At 39.4% G+C, this 10,470-nt stretch overlaps 1 long non-coding RNA gene across 10 annotated transcripts in view; it reads right to left on the bottom strand.

Moving 5' to 3' along the window:
• LOC104912401 overlaps window positions 1-10,464 on the bottom strand; it is a 135,922-nt gene extending 125,458 nt beyond the window's left edge. For 8 of the 10 annotated variants that reach the window (XR_004161107.1, XR_004161106.1, XR_004161110.1 and 5 more), the window contains exons 1-2: window positions 9,081-10,464; window positions 6,138-6,284 (exon numbers count right to left, since the gene is read on the bottom strand). This is a non-coding gene — a long non-coding RNA (uncharacterized LOC104912401). The remainder of the gene's footprint in view (window positions 1-6,137; window positions 6,285-9,080) is intronic. The other 2 variants (XR_004161111.1, XR_004161108.1) reach the window with 2 other exon arrangements.
• Between the last annotated feature and the right edge of the window lie 6 nt (window positions 10,465-10,470).

Below are 10,470 nucleotides of genomic sequence, written 5' to 3'. Positions count from 1 at the left end.
AAAAAAAGAAGGAAAACAAAAGAAAAACGAGTAAAGACAGCACGCAGCACAATCAAGTTCCCGGTGGTGGCAGGCCCAAGCAGCACACTCTCCTCAGTGAGGTCCGGGCACAGCCGCCACCAGCAAGCAGGGAGCTGAGGCCTTCCCTCCGGTATGCTGCCATTCTCCGCCAGCACGCGCCGAAATTAGTTCTCCATTTTGTGGTGGCCCTTGGAGAGCAATTCCCATTGAGCGGGGAACAAAGGCCGTGACCCCGGGGTCAGAGTGTAATGCAGGAAGCATGACCTCCCCTTTGTTCACAACAGCACTGTTTACTCTGCCTAAGTAAAGATCACCAATACATTAACTAAAGAGGATTAAAAAGGTCATATCCCCAGGGATGGAGCTCATGCAAGTGGCAACTCTCTTCAGTCACTAAATCATTCCAATTTTTTTTTTTTCCTTCCACTTCTTCAAACATAGAGACACCTTCAGCCGCCAAGGCTCAATGGCATGATATTTCCCGAGAAAAAAATACATACAAAATTCATGTAGTCTTCCTTCCAAAACCAGGCTAATTGCTGCACAGTTAGTGAATTGTTTTGAAGTTATCAAAACATTTTGTGTGAAAACTACCACCTCAGCACGCTTTGTTTTCAACATCTCTGAGAAAGTTCTAAGCTGATTTATAAAATTGTTTGGGTCTTAAAACAGTTTAAAAACTGTGATCTTTTGTAGCTATCATAAACGTAAACCTTAAAATATTTCACAGTATACAAATGTGCAGAAAAAAGTACCTGATGCTGGAGAACATAATGGCCAGCTCCAGGATTATTCACTAGTAAAAAAGAAACAGACAAAAATAAAGGAAAAATGTGCTGCCTATTAGAAATCATGCATGCCACTATCTAGGCTTAATCAGGTTAAATAAGCACTTACTTTTGCTCTTGAGCTTTCTGTTAGCAACTCGTTTACAATATCCTGGGACAACATTATTAATATGAGATTTATCAACAGAAGAAAGGCTTCATGTGTAGGCTTCCTTATCTGTGGCAATACCGCTTACCAGGATATAAGTCTTACCACCAGGTACTCAGCCAGGATGGGGGGAAAACAGCATGTAAATCGAGCGGCCTAGATAAAACATTTTCCCCTCTACCATCAGGCAGGTACACTTGAAGAATCTAAACATTGCTAGGAGCTCAGGAAGAGAATATGATTAAGGCCAGGCAGGGGTGCCACGCTGACCAAAATCTTTGCACCAGGGAGCTTAGTACCACAGACAGATTCCTCAGAGACTAAGTGCAGTTGAAAATGAGCACTAGATTACCCATGTCAGCAGACTTTCTAAGGAGGTCCAGGAGTGCCCGGCTCCAAAACAAGGTCCTAAACCAGAGGGTACAAAAGTTGTCTAGATTAACTATTTGAGATAGGAGGAAGGGTGTCTTCCAGTTCTTAGATACTTTGTGCAAAATAACACATTTTGAATCCATAACAATGCATGTAGTTTTACATGTAGAGTCTAGCAACAGGAATTAACACTTGAAGTTTCTCATTCCAGATGAAGCAATCTGGGGTCTCATTAGACCCAGACAGCATGCCCCTTTCTCCCTCTTCTGCTAGCCATGCATTCTCAAGCAATATGCAGGATGAGAAAGGTTCTTGCACTCCTCCCTCCTCAGGACATCTGAGAAGTGACTCTTCCTGTTTGCAAGCTTCTTCATAGCAGGAACCCATGAATTTCAATTTGTTTTATATGGATTTGAAGAGAGAAATGAAATCAAGAATTCAAAAGAAATAACATTACATTTGCTTTACTGTATTTTCTGTTTGTGAAAAGAATCGCTTCCTTCACTCACCCTTGCTGTTCCTTGTTCTTGCTGTTTCTGGTCTTTTCTTACCCCAATAGGAAGGGAGGGAAAGAGACTATCATCAGGAAAACTGAAAGGAAAAAGCCTCTGTAGATGGCACATGCCACCAGGAAGCATGAGGTTTAGGCCAGAGGGCTCACAACATAAAAGAAACTTCTAGACTACGCGTTGGCATCAAGCTGGGTGACATGCCCACTGCAGGTGACTGAATGACTGGCACTGAGTACAACTCCCTTCATTTCTGACCTTTCCACTTCTTTGTATAGAACATATGAATCTAATCACGCAGTTTCCAGTGACTGTTATTCCCCAAAATGTACAAGAAAAATATTGGGCTTTTTAATGCACCAAGGGTCAAAGAAAGAAAACTGAAGTTGGAAAGCCGTGACAGACAACTAAGTTTAAAAAAAGTCAATTTCCTTAGCAAAACAAGCTCCTAGGAAGAAACAAAATACAACAGGTATTTAAAATAACCTACAGGAAAATCCAGTAACATATTGTCTCATTGCATGTTTATCAGATCTTACCATTGACTTAAATGGGAACACTCTGCTTTTACATGTGAAAGATTATGCAGGCATAGCTTACCGGTTCAAAATAAAGGGAGACAATCTCTAAACACAGAGGAAATACGTGGACAAGGGCAAACTGGGTACTGAGAAAAACTTTACATATGTCAAGGCAAAGAGGTGTCTTTTTTCAAAAACAAAAAGCACTGAGCTGAAATTAATAGAACAAAGAATGTACTTACAAAGTAATATTTAAACCTGAGATTAGAAGCAGAAGGACTGAACCAAAGAATCAAAGACATAGGGACAATTTATTGACATACGTTAGATGCAAGAAAACTGCACAACAGTTGTCTGGTAGGTTTGAAATAATACTGGGGAAAAAAGGGAGTGACTGAAGAGGAGGAAAAACTGCAAAAAAGATAATGGCTGATTATGACCTTGAGATCTTTAGTCACACACAAGAGTAAACTCAACTTATATATATGGCCATATGGCCATATTCACATTTCTTGATAGCTGGGTTCCTGATGAGAGCTATGTTAAGAAAAAACATACATTTCTACAACTACTAATCCTCCTGAAGAAATGCAAGACCATATCCTTCTCACCCTGCAAGTCCTTCATTCTCCAATTCTTTTTCTTTCACAGCAGCCAACAGCAATATCTAAATCCAAAATGGGAAGGAAAACCACACTACAAGAAGTTATGGAATAAAACATTCCTTCTTGGAACAGGAAGATAGTTAGAGGAAATGTGACTCTGTGACACAAAGTTCTTGCACATATCAAATTTTCTGGGTGGAACAATACTGTCCACTCTTCTCCCAATGGCCAGAAATTCAGACAGACCCAGAGGCAGTCTTCAGCCTGAAAAGAACAACTTCTTTTTAGGCCTAGAGCAGGCAGAAACCATTCAAAAAGATTTGTCCTAACAAAGTGATTAAATTGCATTTTTGGAACCCTCCAGATTACATCTCGTTAATCTCTTTTTCTGCAAGTAAAGGGTGAGAGAGCAGTGCAGAAATAACTGGATAAACTACAAGACAAGACAGGCTGCTCAAGGTTGAAATCAGCGTTTCCAATCAAAAAAAGAAAGAAAAAAGAAAAAGCATTCTCCTATCTGGAATGAAAGAGTAGTACTCCCCTCCTTAAATAGCCACAGATATAATTCACATTACATGCCAATGAATTCTAGCATTTAATAATATGGTTGGAAGGCTACTTGAAAAGATGTTAACCTGAATGTCTAAGAGGTTACAGAATGGAGAGAAAAACAACATAGCTAACGTAATGAAAAATATGTCTTTTTTTTTTTTTATTGGAGTGGCTCTGCAGATGCAATTATTATTTACTTGGCCATTCAAAAGGCCTTTGATAATGACTCAAAGATCATAAAGAAAACAGAGCAATTGTGACTGAAATTTAGACTAATGATTAAAAATGAACTAAGTAGCCCAAAGCAAAATGCAGGAATAAAAAAGACACTTAAGAAGAAAAAGGTTAACAGTAATTGCATGCAGAAGTTACACTTGCATCAGCTTTTAACATTATTTAGTAGCATCGAAAAATCAACTGTAAAATAAAGAGGCAAAATTGACACTTGGAGTGTATTTGGATTACTGAAGAAATTTAACAAAGTGAAACGACTATGAAACAACATGATAAATACTTTTTGATAATTATTAAGTAAGTTTCATTGCATCATTCTCAGCAAAGGAAAAAAGATCTGGGTGCCGTCACAACAATTCAAAAGCACTGTCAAGAAAAAAGAAAACAATTTTAACAGTGCATGCAATAAAGCACAGAAACTATGCTTCTAGTGTTTACCTGACAGAGAAATACCTTCAAGAAGAATGCTGTCTACAGTTCTCTTTACCTTACTTCATTAAAACTAATTAAAACTAAAAACAGAACATGAGTGTAAGGGCAGGTGACTAAAATGATCTGGCTCTCGAGATGACTGCCATGTAACATGACAAAGAGACGATGTTATCAAGCACACGAGGCAACAGGGAACACAACAGAGATGCACGCTTTGAAAATCAGAGCTGAACTTTTTCACTTACAGTGTTGAACAGGAGACCGTGCAGTAAAATTAAATGAGCAGCATTAAAACTATGGAAATATATTATCTCACTAACTGTAGGCTAAGCATGTGAAAATCAGTGCCACAGTTCTTCATTAAGGGACATCAGTTAGACTATGAAAGAATACTGTTCTATGCACAGCCTAGAAAAACATAGTGTTAAATAGGATTGTTTGCTGGAAATACCCTTGCACAAATCTGTAACAAAGCCAAGGTATCTGGCTGGCCCTTTTTCTGAAAAGGACAGGATATTCCAGAAGGATCAAATGCTGGTTGTTTTTGCCCTGCATTTTTGTACCAATAAACCCTTTGTAAGAATGGTCTGAGTAGACTTAGCATTGATTAGACTGCAGATCTAATCCAGTGCAGTGATTTCTACATTTAAATGTTTGCTATGGTTAAAAACAATGATCCCCAAAGCCTCTTCCTACCTCCACCTTCCCCCAACAAAAGAAAAAGATACAGTGTAGAGGATAAATTGTTTCATTTTTACTAAGTTAGACGCTGTGCCTGATGCAATGCTACCAATGCATTTCTCAAACTTCACAAAAATACTTGGAAGCACATATTTTTTTTTCCAACCTGCTTTTCCTCTCACTCCAAATAATTAGGAAGAATTTATAAGATTATAAGATTCTACTTCACAATACAAATGTGTTTCCTTATTTTATTATCTTTTTTCCCCATCCACACATCATTATTTGTAAAACCCATTTAATAATTCTAAGAGATTCCAAGATGTGTGTCAGATGCTGGGATATTGCCACTTGTGTGGTGGTTTGCTACACTTAGCCTTTAGTCTTGTGGCTAACAATTCATCCAAAATGTGATAATACCTCACCACAACCCACACCCACACCCTGCTGCTCTTCAAAGGAGAACAAGGATGCATAATTACAAGATGATGAGCTCAAATGTAAGACAGGAGATGAGGGAACAGATTCTGTAACCACACCTGTGAGTGGTTAAACTACTGAAGAAGTTTCTGCAGCTCCACTTTCACTCACAGCATCAACAAAAGCCACGCATTTTCAAAATACCAGAATAACATTTACTACAGTGGAGGAATATATACAGTGATAATACCTTGTCCCTGCAGAAGAAAAGAGGTTTAACGTCTATTAAGAATGTAAATAAGCATTATTAACAAAGTATGTGTAAGCAAGATACACATACTTTTACTAGAAATACTGTCAAGATCTCATTCCTCAAGAATTTTTACTTTAAAATAGTCAAAGTTTCATTCCAACCTTTTGTGATCAAGTAGTTTCACTCATAACATAAGGAACTAGAGAAGAAAAGATCTGAGTATCCATGTCAGTTCTGTGGCTGACACTGAAGCATTCTGTACAGAAATTAAGAACTGGTTACAGATACACTTCAGAGTCTACAAGATCTGCCCCGTAGTGGATATCCTCAATAAAGAAAACATCAAAGCACTTTCCTTACTAGACTAGAAATGTTGCAACTAGTTTTTGTGGGTTTTGTCGTGATTAGTGAGTCAAGAAATCTGGGGCAAAAGAAGACGCAATTAAAGACACCATCAAACTCAACGACTGTGAGAACTGACCATCCTTTCAAAATATGCATTAATATGAGATTAATGAGTAAGGATTTAAAAATAACAGGATTACATGCCTACGTGATTTCTCATTATTAAAAAAAATAATAATAAAGAAATCTCTTTTACCTAAGAGAAGTCTTCTTTCTCTGAGGTTGAAGGATCACAACCCCAAAGCCAGTCCCTGCCTGCACAGCCAAATTCTCTAAGCGGCAGCCACACCCTCCTCTTCCTCATTTTTTTCCACTGACCATGAAATGCATTCTAAGCCAGGCACTGAAAAAAAAAATTAAAAAAAGATCATAAGTACATTTTTAATGGACACCAGATACCACATGGCTGACTTAATTAAGCAGATTAGAAGCAAATAAGTATATTTATACAAATATATTTTTATTTTCTGTTTCATTTCAAACAAATTTGGTAGGTCTGATTTGGCTCTATTCAAATCACAAGAAATGTCATTAAGAATGTTCTGTACTGACAGCAGAATCAAGCCCTCTCGCTCTTTTTAGAATGTAGTATTTTATCTATTTCATTGCTAATGTAAAAATGACAAATGAGAGGCTTTTCAGAATATCTTGGCATAAGCCTGTGGACTTTGTAATAGAAACCAAAACAAGACAACCTTTGACAGATGTTCCAGAGGTACTCTCTTCAATGAATTGGATCACTGTATCTTCAACAGAATAGTACTGCAGTATCACTCAACATGTACTTACTGTTGTTATATTTTACACAATTCATATCATGAATAATTTCACAGTACATAGAACATTATAGAAATTGATTGTTGTTGAAAACAGTTTTGCACACTGTATCATCTGCTGGCTTTAATTCATTATTTAAACAACATTAATTACACTACATTTCATATTCTATTCAACCATAGAATACTGAATAGAAATACAGAGTGATAAAAACACTTTTTTCCAGTAACTCAAAAAACAAAACACCCAAAACAACAAGCCATAACTCCCCCCCCCCCAAAAAAAAAAAACGAAACGAAGAGAAGAGAGAGAAGAGAGAGAAGAGAGAGAAGAGAGAGAAGAGAGAGAAGAGAGAGAAGAGAGAGAAGAGAGAGAAGAGAGAGAAGAGAGAGAAGACCCAGCAACACACTTCAAGTAACTAGCTACAGGATTAAACAACAAAGCAAAAATAAGTATAAGTAGGGGTAAGGAACTTAATCTCAGTTTTTGCAACAACTGCACAAAGGTATTGTTCAGCTTTCATAAGGACAGAGAAATTAACATTATTAAAGTCACTTGGTTTTTTGTTTGTTTTTGTTTTCTTAATTTAGAACTAAATAATGAGACCAAAATCTGCAGCTCAATGCTATTACATCTCTTGACAGAGTGAGTTGATATAAAAATGTTAAGGTTACATTAAGATGAATGCCCGAGGATGATGATATTTTAAGTATTATAGTCATTATATAATGCCAAGTCCAAAATAATTTATAATCCCACCACTTCTTATTTATTCATTTACGACTCCATCATCACAGAAAAACACTCTTATGAACGTGTTGTGCACTTTCAGTATCAGAAGGGCTGTTCACAAGGGCATTTTGCATGCTCCTCCATCCTAACAGGTTGCCAATATACAGCTTTGTAAATCTCAAAGCCTGCACAATGCAAGGTTAGATACAGTACACTGGCTGCATACACATTTGCACATACAGTAAAATACTTGCAGAATCGTATCAACACCGCTGTATTCATAGACATTTATTCATGCAGAAATCTTTTTTCTCTCAACTGCAGAATATGAGGCATAGCTCTCACTATAACGGAACACTCTGGTACACAACACTGACTTTTAAACACAAATATGATGATGACAGCACTACCATGCCATTATTTTACCTGTCTGTAACAGTCACCACCTGCTAGGCCCCTCCCACTCATACAATCTGTGTCAGAAAAGCACACTTACTCTAGATTTCCATTTGTATCTACAGAGGTGCTCTACAAGAAAGGGAGCAAACAGAAATCCAGGAGTTAACAGGAAAAAAAAAAAAAAACCAAGCAAAAAAACAGAAAACACAAAACCCAACATAAGCAAAATCCCCAGTCATAATGAAGGCCTTGCAGGAAAAATAAAATCTCCACCAGATAAGAGCCTAACAAAAAACAGATAATTGAGAGACCCAGCAGTGCCTGGATACAATCTTGGGATTTAGGCAACCCTCGATTACAAGGACTATTCCCTTGAAAACCCAGCCTACAGTTCCTATACTGTTTTCTACCAATAACACATCTGAACTGTGACTAAACACCTCATTATGCTTCTCTGGCGCTGTCTGAAGCAAATGTATTGTACAATTTTATGCAGCACCTAAAAGCAGAGATAAAAAGAAGCTGTTTTCCTTACAGACAGCACAGGCTTGCAAGATGACTGAATACCTCCCTCCCCCTGAATGCTTTTCTGCACTAGGCAACAGGTGGTAAAATACAGCCCTCAATCTCCCACTTTAAAGTAAGAAAATTTACCTCATCTATAAGACATCTACAGTATAGTATTTTGTTTTTAAAATTTTTTAAATTTGAGAGAAGAGGTTTAACTGGGCCCTTATTTTGGTTTCACAACTTAACTGCCTTTCTCAAACGTTCATTTGCAGATAATAGACATTTCATTTAAAGAAAATCCAGCCCTCCCAGTTACAAATAATAACCAGCAACTTTAGGTAACAAGACAGTACAGACAGAACTTACAAGAGAAAAAGCAAACTCTTAAAGCATTTTCAATGGAACTGTATGCCTCAAGTACTTCACTACAACCTCTTTCTCCATTTACTTGCTAATTGATCTTAAATACATAGATGAATTATAAGGCAATAACCTCTAATTTTCTTAGTCTTACTCCAAATAAACATTACGTTGTGATTTATTAATATTTGAAATATTTAATTTGCTGCTTATGGCAGTTAAATAGTTAATCTAATTTCGAAAAGAATACCACATTAAAGATTCCTGCTATTTTCTTCTTTAAGCCTCACCACTTCAAAAACATTTTTTCCACCCATTATTATTTAGAAGCGGTCTTCCCCCCTGAGCTGGGCATACTAACATAGTTCACGAGGCCATGTTGGCAGCCCGGTTTCTTCTCCAATCTCCATGTTATTCATTAGGTAATATTGCTCCGATACGTACACAAGCAGCTGGTCAAGTGCAAGAGATGACTCTCCACACGCAGTTATGTCTCGCACACTTCAGTCAAAAGCCCTTAGGAGAAAACGCAAGGCTACAAAATACTCAGTTTCTATCTCTGGCCGTTTCTGGAGCCTTACAGTGCTTGCAGTGACAGCATTTCTGCAGCGCCGGCACCATGTCCTCAGCAATACACCTGTGCCCCTTTTAGAACTCCCCCCTCCCTGGCAGCACGTTAAGGATGGAAAATGCTTCGATTTTGCTAAAACCTATTTCTCAATTCGCAATTAAAAGGAATCTGGCTTTAAGGGTGCTATTTCATGAAATATTTAAACGCTTAAATGCAGTTTTGCAATTTGAAAGCTCTGCAGGTCTTCCCTCTGCGAAAACACAGATCCGTAGTACCAGTGTGGAGTACCTGGTGCAGCAGATGGTTAAAATTCTGCATCATTTTTAATAGCCCTAAGAGCAAGCGCTGCCTTTTTTCCGTCGGGGGGGGGCTGGGGGTGGAGGAGAGGAAAAAAAGCTGAGGACAGCAATTTGCAGACTTTTTTATCCTTGACAGCAGCTAGCCACGCCTCGGTCTGGCCCTTCCTCCAACCTCTGTTAACCTAAAAACCAGCGCCAGGCTGGCAGAGGGCCATATATTCAAAAGTAAACATTGTTCTCCTGCCATTTTTCAGCGCTGTTTATCGCAGCCCCGATCTTCCCGCCTTCCTTCCTCGCTGGAGCTCAGATCCCCGTCCTCGCCCCGGTTTGTTTCGCTCTGCAGCCGCACCGAGCTCTCAAAGCCACACAGTTACCCGGCACGGCGACTCCCAGCACACGCGGCGCTGGCAGCCGCGGAGCAGCAGCCCGTTCAGTTGGGAAAAAGGAATCGGGCACATCTCTCAATGCCGCAGTCCCACAGAAAGAGGCGGCACGTCCTCGCTCTGGCACAACGCGTGCCCCCTGCTAAAGCTGTAGCTGCCATTACACCGCGGCTTTTGCCTTCAAAGCGTTTTTATTCCTTATTTAACGGCAGCAAGGCTGCAGGAAGAGCAGAGCGGCGCGCACACACGGCTGGCGAGCTGCACCTGACTCTGCCAGCCCCGCGCCCCGGCGGCTCTAACAACTCCGCACCGACACGACTAGCTGCCGAGCGCCGGGATTTTATTTCGTTTTCACATAACCATAAGCTCCATCAAACGGACAGCTAGGAGACCGGGAGAGAAAGTGCCAGAAAGAAGGGCTCAACATACAAATAAACACGGGTAGAGGGCGGGCGGCAGGCTCCGGCGCGGCCCCTGCGTCACCTGGTGCCGGCAGCG

This window comes from Meleagris gallopavo, chromosome 1 (genome assembly GCF_000146605.3).
Source record: "Meleagris gallopavo isolate NT-WF06-2002-E0010 breed Aviagen turkey brand Nicholas breeding stock chromosome 1, Turkey_5.1, whole genome shotgun sequence".
Taxonomy (NCBI): Eukaryota; Metazoa; Chordata; class Aves; order Galliformes; family Phasianidae; genus Meleagris; species Meleagris gallopavo.
Note: the sequence above shows the minus strand (reverse complement) of the source record. Positions and strands in the feature narration are given on the sequence as shown.